General features: G+C 45.8%; 1 protein-coding gene across 3 annotated transcripts in view; it reads right to left on the bottom strand.

The window, feature by feature from the left end:
- Positions 1 to 15290, bottom strand: part of MAMLD1 (mastermind like domain containing 1) — a 445827-nt gene that overhangs the window by 398174 nt on the left and 32363 nt on the right. The window lies entirely within an intron of this gene.

The following is a 15290-nucleotide window of genomic DNA, read 5'->3' as shown; positions in this document are numbered from 1 at the left end:
ATCCAGCAGACACACTGACAGTTCTTAGTCCTGGTGCGAAGTTCAGTTGGCTGCAAAGGGCCTGTGCAAAACCTCTCTTCTATTTCTGATCTTAACATTTTTGTTGGTGTAAATCAGGAGTGGGCAAATACCGGCCTGCAGGCTGGGTCAGGTTCCCCAGGGTTAGTCCCTGGCAGGCTCCCACTGCTACATTCATATGCACCTCCACAGGTACCGGTGATTGCAGCCCCCCATTAGCCAACAATCTCTTTTCCCAGCCAATAGGAGCTGTAGAAAACAGTGTCCTGGTCCATGCCGCTTTCTGCCACTCCCTTTGGCCGGGAACCACGATCCATGGCCAGTGGAAGCTGCAATCACCAGAACCTGTGGAGGGGCAGGTAAAAACAGCGGTGATGGCCCACCAGGGGCTTATCCTTATGAACCAGCACTGTTTTATTGCCCAACCCTGGAATAAATGTTCAAATTCTGAATTGTATCTAGTGCAAGTGGCTGTGTCTAGACTGGCCAGTTTTTCCGGAAAATCATCCGCTTTTCCAGAAAAACTTGCCAGCTGTCTACACTGTCCGCTTGAATTTCTGCAAAAGCATTGACTTCCTACTGTAAGAAATCAGTGCTTTTTGCGGAAATACTATGCTACTCCCATTCGGGCAAAAGTCCCTTTGGGCCAGTGTAGACAGCTGAGATTTGTTTTCTGCAAAAAAACCCAATCGCGAAAATGGCGATCAGGGCTTTTTTGCACAAAAGTGCATCTAGATTGGCCACGGATGCTTTTCCACAAAAAGTGCTTTTGCGGAAAAGCGTCTGTGCCAATCTAGATGCTCTTTTCCAAAAATGCTTTTAATGGAAAACTTTTCCGTTAAAAGCATTTCCAGAAAATCATGCCAGTCTAGATGTAGCCAGTGAGTTTGACACTATAAGGATGCACAGAAATACTGAAGATAAATAAATTGCCATTGTATTACATATAAAAATAGTCTAAGACCAGATCTTGGAAGGTGCTGAGCAATCTCAGCCCCTACTGATGTCAATGAAAGGGGAAGAGTGTTCAGTACCTGGCAGGAAATGATCAGCACCTCTTATAAATGAGGCCTAATTACCTCAGAAACCCTGGAGCATGGAATAAGTCTGGCTATAGACCAATGAACTAGTGTTTCACAAAGTAGTATATGATGCACTCAGGAACCATGTAGGAATAAAATGGGCTGCATGACTGGAAAGATCTGGAGAGTCCTGTCTCTCATGCACACATACAATCTACTGCATTTTTCTCACACACAAAAAACCCTCTGAAAGAAAATCAGGGGGACCCTTAGGAAATAGTCCATTTTATAACCATAAGATTTAGTTGCTCAATGGTATTTCTAAAAGGTACTTTTTCCCATCATCCCAGTTTTCCTAGAATCATTATGGAGCTTATCCAAATGCAATCAGAGAAAATCAGGCAATTTATATGCTTTTCATTCAGTTCATTGTAAGATTCTTGGATCTTGGAAGATGTGATTAATTCACAAATAGTTGGCTAGAAGAGTTGAGCATTAGAATAATTATTGACCTGAATGGATATCCTGGTTTTGTTCCAGAACAAGACCCACCTTACGCAGTATACAAAAATCATTCTTCCTAATCAGAACATATGGAATTTGTTACAAAACAGGAACAAGATTTTCATTTACTTTCTTGTCCTACTTCTTCGATATTTTGAACTTTCAACCTACAGTATATCCAGCTCATTACCATAATGCTACTAGACAGAAAAGAGCAAGTAAGGTGAAGGTGCTGGTTGGACAGGGTTGAGAATCTGAAAGTGGCAAAATTATTGTAGGTTTTCCTCTTCCAGGCAGATTTTTAAACCTGATTTTTGCCAGATTCTCTAAGAAAAAGAAATGTACAGTTCTGAAGAGGATTTATATTTTCAGCTTCCATATTACAGGAGGCCCCCGAGATGCGCCCACCAGAGTTCCAACTGCATTTTTGTAAGTGCAGAAGGGACCGGAACCCCCCAACTTACATCCTCGGCTCGCATTTACAACGGCACACAGCACCTACCGTAAATGTGGGTTCGAGTTACGATGCCCCTGACTTGTGACGCTTCCTCCTAAATCAATTTCATCGCAAGTTGGGGACCTCCTGTATTCTGCTTTAGTAGTGGATTCTTGACGCAAAATATGGTTCACTGTTCGCTTCAACCGAAAACAGAATCAGATGCCATCTGCAGACTTCAGAAGTATTTCATACAATCTTCTATATATTTGAGAGAGTTTGTGAGCAAGGAAGTGATTCTGTCTGTCCATCCATCTGTCTGTCCATCCATCTGAATAGTAAGAGCTAGAACCACCAAATTTGGTAGATAGCTTCCTCTTATCATAATCTAAAGGTAAGGTAAGGTTTTGGTTGTGCGGGGAGGGACTGAAGCTCCTTCCCACCTCTGTTTTGTACAGGGACACATAAATCCATACAGAAAAGAGACAGAATCACCAGGTAAGTGAAAGGGGCTGGCTGGGGGCGCACCCCCCATTCAGGACTTCACTGCTCCTGCTTCTGGCTTGCCTACCTCCTAGAGGGAAAGCAAAGCTGCTGCAGTTCTTGCTTTGGTTGCCCTGCTTCCTCAGACACCACAGCAGTTCATTTCAGGTTTGTTTTTTGCTTTGCACTATGTTTTTGGCCATGGAGCCTGAGCTGCCCCTGAGCAGGCGATGGCCCCACACTGTGATGCTGGAAGTTCTGCTGCATCTTCATGAGAGCATCATGATGTTTGTGGCAGAGCTGGATTCAGAGCCCAGCTTTGAGCCCCTCACTCAGGCTGCAGCCCTACTGCTCTTGCCCCCAAACTTATTCCTGGAGAGGTGAGTTTGGAGGCTGGACACCAGGTCTGACTGATGGGACCGGCTTGTCATGCAGCAGTGGGACAACGACCAGTGGCTCCGAAACTTCCAGATGCAGAAGTCCACCTTCCAGGAGCTCTGTGCCTGGCTTGCCCCTGCCCTGCAACGCCAGGACACCCACTTGCGGCCCGCCACCCCCCGGAGAAGCATGTTGTTATTGCTCTGTGGAAGCTGGCCACCCCCAACAGCTACTGCTCCATGGGACATCAGTTTGGTGTGGGGCAATCTGCTGTCAGGGATGTCTTGATGGGGTAAGTCACTCTTGGGGGACAGTCCATGGGGGCAGGGGTGGGCGGATAAGGGGGATGGTCAGGACCAGGCACAGGGAATGGGGGATGGGGTGGGAGTGGTAGAAGCCTGCCTGGCCTCACCCTATGGTGCTGCAGGCCCTGGTTGACCATCAGGGACAATTCACAGACATTTGTGTTGGATGGTCAGGCTGGGCACATGATGCCCGCATATTCCGGAACTCATACCTGTACCACAGGCTGCAAGCTGGGGCATTTTTTCTGGAGAGAAACTATGCAGTTGGGGATGTGCAGATGCCTATGTGCATTGTGGCCGACGCGGCCTACCCCCTTATGCCCTGGCTCATGAAGCCATTCACAGAACACCTGGATGCGAGCACGGAACTCTTTAACTCCCGCCTGAATCAGGCTCGCTTCCAGGTGGAGCGGGCCTTTGGCCGTCTGAAGAGCAGATTTAGATGCCTGCTCACACGGCAGGACGTGGAGGAACACAACATCCCCGATGTGGTTGCTGCATGCTGTGTGCTGCACAACCTAGTGGAGAGGAAAGGGGAGGCCTTCCTCCCTGTGTGAGGGACACGGGCTGATGTGGAGGGGAGGCGCTTTGAGCAGCCCCAGACAGCTGCCATCCGGCAAGCCCACCAGTTGGGACTGCGCATTCGAGAAGCCCTGAGGGAGCAATTCTCCCAAGAAGGCCGATGATTTTCCACAGTGCCTTCCAATTGTGGGATTGCCCCATGCCCCCAGTGCCTTCCTCCCCAAAACCCCTCCTGGCCCCACATTCACACATTGTACTCATTCCTCACACACTGAGAACAGAGGCAGGTGTAGACACCTGGAAGGGGGGAGGGAGACTCAGGGATGAGGTTGCTACCTTGATGAAGGACTTCATGCAGCTGAGGAAGTGAGTTGCTACTCACAAAAGTTTACGCCACAATAAAATTGTTAGTCTTTAATGTGCCACCATTCTCTTTGTTGCTTTTATCCTGTTACATATCTAATGGTTAGTATAATATTAATTATATTGGGACATACACTGTAGCATAGGCATAAATAAGAGCAAATGGCATGTCCATCTTGGAAGACTATATGGATCATATTTAAAGGAAGGTATGATTTAACCAATGTTCAAATTGCTAGCTACACCTTTCAAGTATCAGAGGGGTAGCTGTGTTAGTCTGAATCTGCAAAAGTGATGAGGAGTCCTGTGGCACCTTATAGACTAACAGATTTATTGAAGCATAAGCTTTCATGGGCAAAGACGCCCTTCATCAGTTGTATCTTCGTCAGGTGCACTTCGTCAATTGCCCATGAAAGCTTATGCTCCAGAAAATCTGTTAGTCTACAAGGTGCCACAGGACTCCTTGTCGCTTTTGTAGCTACACCTTTGGCTCTTAAATAGGCTTTTCACAGTACAATTAAATGAATAGACAATTCCCTTTCATAACAAATTTCTTTCCATAATTTCCTGAAGGACAAAGACTTTTGGAGCTTTATTATTTAGAACTTGATCAGAAGATCTCAAAGTACATATACAGCAGTAGGAGTTTAAGTGGCTCTAACTATATGAATGTAAAATAGTGACAGAAATGTAGCCATGTTAGTCCGGTATAGCTGAAACAAAATACAGGACTATGTAGCACTTTAAAGACTAACAAGATGGTTTATTAGATGATGAGCTTTCGTGGGCCAGACCCGCTTCCTCAGATCAAATAGTGGAAGAAAATAGTCACAACCATATATACCAAAGGATACAATTAAAAAAAAGGAACACATATGAAAAGGACAAATCAAATTTCAGAACAGAAGGGGGATGCGGGGGTGCGGGGAAAAGGTAAATGTCTGTGAGCTAATGGGATTAGAGGTGGGGAAAGGTAAATGTCTGTGAGCTAATGGTATTAGAGGTGATAATTGGGGAAGCTATCTTTGTAATGGGTAAGATAGCTAGGGTCTTTGTTGAGACCCATGCGTAGAGTGTCGAATTTTAGCATGAATGACAGTTCAGAGGATTCCCTTTCAAGTGCAGATTTAAAAGGCTTCTGAAGCAGGATGCAGGTAATTAAGTCGTTGAGACAATGTCCTTTCTGGTTGAAATGGCAAGAAACTGTTTTTTCTTTGTGATCCTAATATCTGTTTTGTGGGCATTGATCCTTTGGAGAAGTGTCTGAGACGTTTGTCCAATGTACAAAGCAGACGGACACTTTCGGCACATGATAGCATAAATTATATTTCTGGATCCGCAGGAATATGTATTCTTGGTCTTATAACTCACTTGGTTAGGTCCAATAATGGTATCAGCAGAGTGAATATGTGGACAAAGCTGGCAACGGGGTCTGTTGCAAGGAAAGGTACCAGGGTTGGTATTAGTGTGGTATGTCCTGTGGTTGTTGGTAAGAATCATCTTGAGGTTAAGTGGTTGTCTATAGGAGACTATGGGTCTGTCTCCCAGAGCCTCTTGGAGTTTAGTATCCTGTTCCAGTATAGGCTGTAGTTTATTGATAATGTGTTGGACAGGTTAAAGTTGGGGGCTGTAGGTGATGACAAGTGGTGTTCTATTGTTGGTTTTCTTGGGTCTAGGTATTCGTCTGGCTTTTTCAATTTGCTTTCTTATTTCTCCGGGTGGGTAGTTGAGGTTTATAAATGCTTGGTAGAGATCCTAAAGTTTCTGGTCTCTGTCAGTGGGATTAGAGCAGATGCAGTTTTATCGAAGGGCTTGGATCGTAAGGTGTGTGCTGGATGGGAGCTGGAAGCATGTAGGTAACTGTATGAGTCAGTGGGTTTTCTGTAGAGGGTGGTGTCTAATTTTCCATTGTTGATTTGTACTGTGGTGTCCAGGAAATGGATCTCTTGTGTAGAATGGTCCAGGCTGAGGTTGATGGTGGGGTGTAGGTTGTTGAAATCTCTGTGGAATGTCTCCAGTGTTTCTTGGTCATGCGTCCAGATCATAAAGATGTCATCGATGTAGCGTAAGTAGAGAAGGGGTAAAAGGGGACGGGAGTTGAGGAAACGTTGTTCTAGGTCAGCCATAAAGACATTAGCATACTGTGGGGCCATGCATGTACCCATGGCTATGCCGCTGATCTGGAGGTATAAGTTGTTCTCAAACTGGAAATAATTGTGGGTGAGAACAAAGTTGCATAGGTCTGCTATCAGGTTGGCAGTGGTGTCCTCTGGGATAGTGTTTCTAATTGCTTGTAATCCGTCTTTATGTGGGATGTTGGTGTATAGAGCTTCTACATCCATGATGGCAAGGATGGTGTTATTGGGGAAGTTATCGATGTTTTGTAGTTTCCTTAGGAAGTCAGTAGTGTCTCGGAGATAGCTGGGGGTGTTGGTTGTGTAGGGTTTGAGGAGAGAGTCTACATAGCTGGATAGACCAGTAGTGAGCGTGCCAATACCAGAGATGATGGGACATCTGGGGTGTACAGGTTTATGGATCTTGGGAAGCAGATAGAACAATCCTGGTCGGGGGCCAGAAGGTGTTTCTGTGTGGATTTGTTCCCGAGTAGCTGTAGGGAGGCTTTCTTATGAATGTAAAGTCTTCCAACTCTAGGGTATCAGCACAAATCCAGCCCAGGTTGCTTGACTATTACATAGCATGGCTTTTTTTCCCATTGCTGTTCGCAGTATTTCAAAACTGTGTCTTCCTGTCTTTTACCCTGAGCTCTAATGATCTTTATTACCTTTCAAACCCACTTTATCTAGTGCCGATGAATAATATGCACTGGCAATGGGGTAAAAGACCCATGATAGAGTGGAGGTTGTTGCAAAACCGTAAGTCTGTGCAGATGTCTGTTGAGACAGATAGCAATTTTAAAAAATAAATTTAAGAAAGGGTCATCTCAGCCAGACATCAGTGGGAACGTGAAGTAAGCAACAAATTCCATTCCTAGGTTATGCTGTCTACACTGATGACAAGTGTGAACAAAAGTAGCACATTTAAAAAAAAAAGCCAGGCTAAAAAAGCCAGGTGTATTCAAAAGGTAAAAGAATCTGTGGTTGTCAAATGGCAAAAGAGAAAATTAGTAGTGACAGAAATTGTATTTGGGAGCTTCAAAATGTGAGGTTAAAAAAAATGAAAACTATAAAAAACTTGACAATGTCTTTTTAACAAGCACTATATTTTGTGATAAAGTTGAATGGTTCTTGGAATGCAATCAATAATTTTCACTAACCACTTTCTGCAAAAATGGCAATAATCCTTTTGCTGGATTCTTCTCAGATATGTTCAGATGACATACAGCAGCTCCAAATTTCTCCAGATGATAATTCACTCTACAGAGTCAATTTCTCAGTAGACTAGCAGAAGAAAATTGTCTAAAAAGGTACAGTGTTCATATTTTGACAATATATCTTGGCTGTTAGCAGGCTAGTGTCTCACAGAATATTATTAGAGAGCTTCACTTCAGAAAAGCCAGGGGATAACATTCTGGTTTTTGTATTGTATCAAAATATTCCAAGAATCCCAAAGAAGAAACAGAAGGTGATTTTTAGAGACAACATAACTTTACATGAACAACAGTTCTTTATGGATCTGCTTCTGCTTTCACTTACAAGACTAGAAATCAGGAGTAATTACTTTGAAAACATTCATGTTACAGAAACTTGAAGGGGGAATATCTCTATCTCCAATATAACATCACTATGGACTTTTAATCCCTATAAATAAATCTACATTACACAGTTGCTTATTTGCTCATAGGCAGAATGTACTAAAATGTAGTTCCCACATTTTTGAAAATATCACCTGAATATGCAGATACAGGTTAAACCTCTCTAGTCTGAAACCCTCAGGACCTGATAGGTGCTGAACCAGAGAATTTGCAGAAGCACAGGAAGTCAATATTGTCTAGCAGCATTACCAGCACTTCCACTGCTTACTGGGCTCTTAGAAGACATTTAGGGGTAAATTAGAGCTAAATAAGAGCACAGAACACTGAGAGTCAGGACTGGTGGCTGTGAACAAACTTTATGGGACCATGGGAAATTTAGCCAGATGTCCACTTATCGTGAGTGTGGCCAACTCAAATCATGCCGGACAAGGGATGTTGCCAAACCAGAGAGTGCAAGACTAGTGAGATTCCGTCTGCAGTACTAATGAATAATGGGAAATCCTAAATAAAGTGATGACTTTTTTTAATCAAACCACAAGCCTATGGTATAAGACTCTCTCCCATGGACACATTTTACAGCTAACTGATTAGTTGCCTATTTCTAGTAATAAACAAGTGGAAACCAGATTTAATCATTTTAATGGTAGCATCTTGACTACAGGCAGTCCCCGGGTTATGTACAAGATAGGGACTGTAGGTTTGTTCTTAAGTTGAATCTGTATGTAAGTCGGAACTGGCGTCAGCCACTGCGGAAACTGATCAGTTTCAACCGCGGCTGAATCTGGATGCCAGTTCTGACTTACATACAGATTCAACTTAAGAAACCCAGGCATCCCCAAGTCAGCTGCTGCTGAAACTGATCAGCGGCTGATTCCAGGAAGCCTGGGGCAGAGCAACTCTGCCTCGGGCTTCCTGTAGTCAGCCGTTGGTCAGTTTCAGCAGTGGCTGACTTGGAGACGCCTGGGGCAGAGCAGCTGGGGTGCTGCTGGGTTGCTCCAGTAGCGCTGCCGCTCCTCGGCGCTACTGGAGCAACCCAGCAGCACCCCAGCTGCTCTGCCCCAGGCGTCCTGATTCAGCCACTGCTGCAACTGACCAGCAGCGGCTGAATCAGGATGCCTGGGGCAGAGCAGCTGGGGTGCTGCCGGGTTGGTCCGGAGTGGCGCTGCGGGACCAACCCGGCAGCCCCCAGCTGCTCTACCCCAGGGGTAGGCAAGAAAAGCCTGGTCTGCTGGGGGAGGGGGAGGCACTAGCTGCATCCCCCCCCCCCCAGCAGACCAGGGAGACGGGGGTGGCGGGACCGCCCAAGTCCTCCACGGCTTTGCTCCATCTCCCTGGTCTGCTGACCTGGGAGACGCGGAGCAAAGCCGCAGAGCACGCGGGCAGTGGGACAGTCCAGGCGCGCTGCGGCTGTCCCACTGCTGGCGTGCTCCGAGGCTTTGCTCCCCATCTCCCTGGTCTGCTGGTCGGGAGACGGGGCGCAAAGCCGCAGAGCACGCCCGCAGGGGGACAGCTCAAGCACGCCCGGGCTGTCCCGCTGCGGGCGTGCTCCAAGGCTTTGCTCCCCGTCTCCCTGCAGACCAGGGAGACGGGGAGCAGCTTTTCTCGCCCCAGAGGACGGGGGCGGTGGACCGCAGCGCATCTGGGCATTCCGCAGCTCCCGTCCTCCGGGGCGAGAAAAGCCTTGTTCGTAACTGCGGATCCAACGTAAGTCGGATCCGCGTAACTCGGGGACTGCCTGTACTTCAAATACATTTTCACACAAAAGGCTAAAGAGGAAATATGTTTTTAAGGTTAAAACTCTGGATGGAGACTCAAGAGATCTCATTTAAGTTTCCAGCTCTTCCACAGACCACCTGTGTGACCTTGGTCAAGGGATTTAATCACTCTGTGCTTCAGTTCCTGCCTGTAAAATTAGCATTATATTACTTCCATTGTCTGTTTTGTTTGCAAGCTTTTCTGGGCATAGTCTCCTCTTTACTATAAGTGACTATGATTTTCAAAAATTAATTAGGACATAGAATCATGCACATGTCATTGAAGTTAATTGTAGTTTGCTAGCTAAATCACCTAATCTGTTTTGAAAATCATCTGGTCAGTCTTAACCTATATGTATAGCTATCACAATGAGGCCCTGTCAGTGATCTGAACCTTTAAAACTGCCTCTTGCCTAAAAAATAAATATATAAACTACGGAAATTGACAAACATTGCCCATTTGCAGACAAAGGAAACACAAAAAATCATATCTTGCAATGTTATTTTGCACGTTTTCTCAAAGGTGATACAATTTTCCACCAGTATTAAACTTTCTCTTACTCAGTGAAACTGGATGCTATGCCTCACAACCGAGGATCACAGGATAAAGTCACTTTGATAAATCATGTGATAATAGTCTGACCCTAAAATGAATGATTAGCAGTGTTCACTTTCATTGATAACATGAGAAGAGGACACTGGAGTCCTCAGAATAAATAAAAATAATATTTGAAAGAAAATTCACTATATTTTGTTTTTAATCGTCAGCTCTTTTCTTGAAGTTTAGTAGTCAAATGTTCCTCCCTTGGGAAAAATGCATTGGGTGGATGAAAAGGCTTGCCAACCCCCTTGAAAGAGAAATGGTGGAGCTCCCAAAGACTGCTCGTGAGGAAGGTGAGTGTGAGGAAGGCCTTCCAGAGAATCCATGGGAGGAAAATGTGATGCCCTGTAGTAACCTATCCCTCCATAGCTCTTGCTTGGATAGGCCATCTGCTTTATCTTCACCATGGTTCTTTATGTAAGTAAACTGATGTGCCTCATCTTTCGTGGGTAGGACATGTGGTTGGAGAAGTTTAAAATGTGGAGACAGAGTCATAGCGTAGAGAAATTCCACCAATGGAATAGACAAAGGTATAATGAATAGAAAAATACAAAGAGGGAAATGCTAATAAACCACATCAGTTGAGGAGGAAAAAACTCCTAACATAGCCTGAACCTGATCATGTGAAGAAGGAAGTGAGGTAATGGCAGAAAAGACAGAAGCAGTATTGCTTCTCACTGGTTGCTTGTAGCAGATGTACCCAGACAACTCATGACCTCACTCTTTACAGAGGCAATCATCTCAGCCTCCTTCCTCTGTCTCAGCACTATTTAGTGCCATGGAATGGACAAAGGGACAAAGCCAATGAGCAGTAGCACAGGTCATGCTGTCAAAGGTGACGAAAATGGCACTTAGCTATTAATAATTTAGCTTAGTATTCAATCTCGCACATTTAAGTGAGCATTCATTGTCACATCATCCATCACAGACACATAATAGGGAGATAAGAGGTAAAAAGAAAAAGAAAAAAGGAAACTGGTAATAAAACCCTTTGTGTTGCTTCCAGGCATGTTTTGTGGTGTGCTTGCTAAGCCCAATTGACTTCAATGGTTTGCTTTTCATGGTTCACTCAGTTGAACCTGTAACTAAAAACACAAACCACTTCAGTTTTGAGGCAGTCCCATAACTAGGACCTCTGAATACATAGCTGAATTTCTGGAGATCGTTGATATTTGGCTTTGGGTTACACATAGTTGGAAGGAACAGCCCCATATTCATTCTCCTTTTTCGTATGTTTATTAAACTGTTCTGTTTTCTATTATATTTATAAGCTCATGTGCCTGATTCCTATCAAAGTCCACAGGACCCACATGTGTATGTCCTATGCCAGAATATGGCCCTGAACCTTTTGTTGTCCACAACTCCGGACAACATGCATCATAGCACTCTTCTCCTTCAAGGAGGACCAGCTCATCAAACGGAACCTAGTGGTTTTCCTACCTCAGCACAGTTTTAGAGTTCCTGGTGTTTCTCCAGGCTATTTCTTTATTCCCATTCTTTGATTCTGACAAACAGAACATCAGGAGAGGTTTAAAACGATGCCATCTCAGTGTGTGCAGTGGTAAGCAGCAGGCACAGGCATGATCTGGTCTTACCCCGTGTCAGAACACCAGAGTACCCACCATGATTGTCAGTCTGATAGTTGGGAATATATGCATATCAGATATGGGTGCCAGGGTATCTCAAACAGCTAATTCTAACAAAAACCAATCTCCCCCACTCCACATACCCTGTACGAAATCACATGACAGGTTATTATGATCTAAATGCTTCTGTGTTCCATTGTTTTGAGTTACATTGCCTCTGATACAGAGGCAACGGCGAGGGTGGGGGGAGAAAATGTGAGTATCAACAAGATTAACCAATAAGCTGAAGTTTATCAATTAATTGTCTAGTTGACTATTTGTTGATATCCCTACCCTCTTTCCCCACCAAGACACAGAGAGGTTAGGTGACATGCTAAAATATCAATCTCCTTGGTTCAATTCTTAGTCCACGGTAACATGATCAGTCTGAGATGGAGAACAGGAAGTTACTCTCCTTGTGCAGTAACGATGGTTCTTCAAGATGTGTGTGAACACTCCACTGTTAGTGCCGGCACTGCAGATCGGAGACTTTTATGAGCAGTAACTGGTTGGGCCATGCATGCACGGGACGGGTTCATGCTTTTCTCGCCTTTTCAGTATGCAGGCACATGCCCACAACCTGACTCCCCTCAGTTTCTTCGTGTACACCCCATTTCATATCTTCGAAGCTGAAGAAGAAGGGAGGAGGGTGGGTCGTGGAGCACCCATTGGGGGACACATCTCGAAGAATGGTCGTTACTGCACAAGGAGAGTAACTTCCTTTTCTCTGTCGCAGACTAATCATATTGATGCTGTGGGACCAGCAATCTCACTAACCCACGTTGCCGACGTGACTGCTGTTAAAAATACCATTTTTAATGTCAAAAGAGCAAGCAGGGATTTGGTCATGGCCTCAAAGGGTGGTCTCGTGTGTGCATTAAGGAGCAATTCCAAGTCCCACATGTGTGGTATAGGTCTACGCAGTGGATTGAGATTATATAGCCCTTTCAAAAATCTCTTGGAAATAGGAAAAGAGTGAAGAGATGAGGTAGACGGTTGGACGCCATTACTCAAGACACCAGATGGTAAAACGCTTCCATTTATAAAAGTATTACGTGTAGTTTGTTGTCTATTGTGAACTAATACACTCTTTTCTTGTTATGGGTATGTCTACAATACAAAGTTAATTTGAACTAACAGCCGTTAGTTCGAATTAACTTTCATAGGCATTACACATGCAAACTGCTAGTTCAAACTTAATTCGAACTAGCGGAGCGCTTAATTCGAACTAGGTAAACCTCATTCTATGAGGACTAACACCTAGTTCGAATTAAGTAGTTCGAATTAAGGGCTGTGTAGCCACTTAATTCGAACTAGTGGGAGGCTAGCCCTTCCCAGCTTGCCCTGGTGGCCACTCTGGGCACAACCAGAGAAACTCTTCTGCCCCCCTCCTGGCCCCGGAGCCCTTAAAGGGCCACGGTCTGACTACGGTGCCCGTGCCAGGTGCAAGCCTGCCAGCACCCAGCCAGGAGACCCTGCACCTGGCATGGCACGAGCCAGCCACCTGCTGCCGCCCAGCCCTCCGCCTCTTCCCGGGACCAGGCTGGCGGCTCCCAGGAGACTGCCCTGGGCCGCAAGAGGCAGGTGCCCGCATGGTCTAGTGCGGAGATCGTGGACCTCATCCAGGTTTGGGGGGAGGCCTCCAAGGTCCACGACCTCCGCACTAGGCACAGGAAAGTGGCTGTCTAGGGCAGGATAGCTGCCAGCCTGGCCTCCAAAGGCCACATGCAAACCCAGGAGCAGGTTTGCATGAAAATCAAAGTGGTCCAGTGAGATCCCCGACCCTGAGCCCTGACCTTAGAACACAAGAACATAAGAATGGCCGTACTGGGTCAGACCAAAGGTCCATCTAGCCCAGTAGCCTGTCTGCCGACAGCGGCCAACACTAGGTACCCCGGAGGGGATGGACCAAAGACATTGACCAAGCCATTTGTCTCGTGCCATCCATCTCCAGCCTTCCACAAACAGAGGCCAGGGACACCATTTCTACCCCCTGGCTAATACTACTCCATGGACCCAACCTCCATGACTTTATCTAACTTCTCTTTAAACTCTGTTATAGTTTTAGCCTTCACAGCCTCCTGTGGCAAGGAGTTCCACAGGTTGACTATTTGCTTTGTGAAGAAGAACTTTCTTTTATTAGTTTGAAGCCTGCTACCCATTAATTTCATTTGGTGTCCTCTAGTCCTTATATTATGGGAACTAATGAAGAACTTTTCTTTATTCACCCTCTCCACACCACTCATGATTTTATAGACCTCTATCATATCCCCCCTCGGCCTCCTCTTTTCTAAGCTGAAAAGTCCCAGTCTCTTTAGCCTCTCTTCATATGGGACCTGTTCCAAACCCCTGATCATTTTAGTTGCCCTTTTCAGAACCGTTTCCAAGGCCAAAATATCTTTTCTGGGGTGAGGAGATCACATCTGTACACAGTACTGAAGATATGGCGTACCATAGTTTGATACTTCCCCTCCTCCTTCTTCCCCTGGCTTCCCCCTTCCATCTCCCTCCTCCCAGGTTTCCCCCTCCCCTCTCCCACCCTTTCTCTTCCCCTCTCCCACCTCCTTTTCCCAGTCTCCCCAGAGGTTAATTCCCCCCCCCCCCCCAGTTTTGTTAAATAAAGAGAGTTTCTATTTTTGAACACACGTGTCCTTTATTTTTTACATCAGGAAGGGGGGCTAGGGAGGGGTAAGTGGAAGGAGGTGAGGGAGGAATGGGGTACGAGCCCCTGATGGGGAGGACTGGGGTGGCTCTGCGGGCTCCTCGGGGTGGAAGCTCTCCTGCAGCCCCCCGATTAACCCCCCCCCCCCCCGGATGGCAGCCTGAGGAAAGTGCAGCCGGGATGATGGCCAAGTGCTGTGATGTGCCGAGTGTGGGCACTCAGGGCACTCCAAGTCAGGACTGCTTTGCTGTCCCTCATCGAGGTAGACAAAAAAGCGGGGAACCCTGAGAACTGTCTGTCCGAGGTGGGGTCGGGTCCCTTTAAGCTCAGCCCTCAGCTAGCCTGAGACAGCAGCTCCACACTCTAAGTCCTAACCTGATGCCCTGCCGGCACTGCTTCCGGCCAGCCTTAACTTCAGTTCAGGGTCCACTCAATGTGGACATGCTAGTTCGAATTAGCAAAATGCTAATTTGAACTAGTTTTTAGGTCTAGATGCACTAGTTCGAATTAGCTTAGTTCGAATTAACTAATTCAAATTAAGTTAGTTCGAATTAGTGCTGTAGTGTAAACATACCCTATGAGCTCACCTGCTCCATCCCAGAGAACCAGAGAGACGCCAGCACTGGACATGTCTTCCGGAGGACTCTGGGAATGAGCAGAGTAGGAGGAAATACGTAAATAAGGTGAGTATTCCATGGAATAAGGAGTGTCCCATAACGATCTGGCCAGTCTCCTTCATCCAGTGCTGGAATAATTGCCACGAGTGTGACCACCTTGAAATGCTGTTTGCAGAGGTATTTGTTTAGCTGATGTAGGTCAAGGATGGGTCTCCGACCACCTGTTCTTGCTTCTGTCAGGAAATACTTTGAGTAAAATATCCTTCCCTGGTATTTTATTGGCACCCT

This window comes from Pelodiscus sinensis, chromosome 13 (assembly GCF_049634645.1).
Source record: "Pelodiscus sinensis isolate JC-2024 chromosome 13, ASM4963464v1, whole genome shotgun sequence".
NCBI lineage: Eukaryota > Metazoa > Chordata > Testudines > Trionychidae > Pelodiscus > Pelodiscus sinensis.
The sequence above is the reverse complement of the archived record's forward strand: the minus strand, read 5'-3'. Positions and strand labels throughout refer to the sequence as shown.